Source organism: Arachis duranensis, chromosome 4 (genome assembly GCF_000817695.3).
Source record: "Arachis duranensis cultivar V14167 chromosome 4, aradu.V14167.gnm2.J7QH, whole genome shotgun sequence".
In the NCBI taxonomy this organism is placed as follows: Eukaryota; Viridiplantae; Streptophyta; class Magnoliopsida; order Fabales; family Fabaceae; genus Arachis; species Arachis duranensis.
The window spans coordinates 4,514,423-4,514,771 of NC_029775.3; positions in this window are offsets into that span (position 1 = coordinate 4,514,423).

Consider the following 349-nt stretch of genomic DNA (forward strand, 5'->3'; position numbering starts at 1 on the left):
TATTTAGTTTGAAAAAAATTCATTGAGTTGGAATTTAAAATATTTTAATTAGAATGTGAGATCTTCAAATTAAATTATTAAAAAAATTATTTATAAAAAAATGAAGATTTAAACAACTTAACAAACTCGTTAATTTTTGCATTTTCACAATTATTTTTGCAGGGAAAAAAATCCACCCATTTAATGTGATTAAAGAGACCAATTAGACAAGTTTGACTCATTTTAATTTTATTTATATTAATTACGATGATATTATACGTACAAATATTATTGTTAACGAGTACAAAAATTTATTGATATAATATAAAAATATTTTTATAAATATAAAAAATTTTACATATAGCACAAA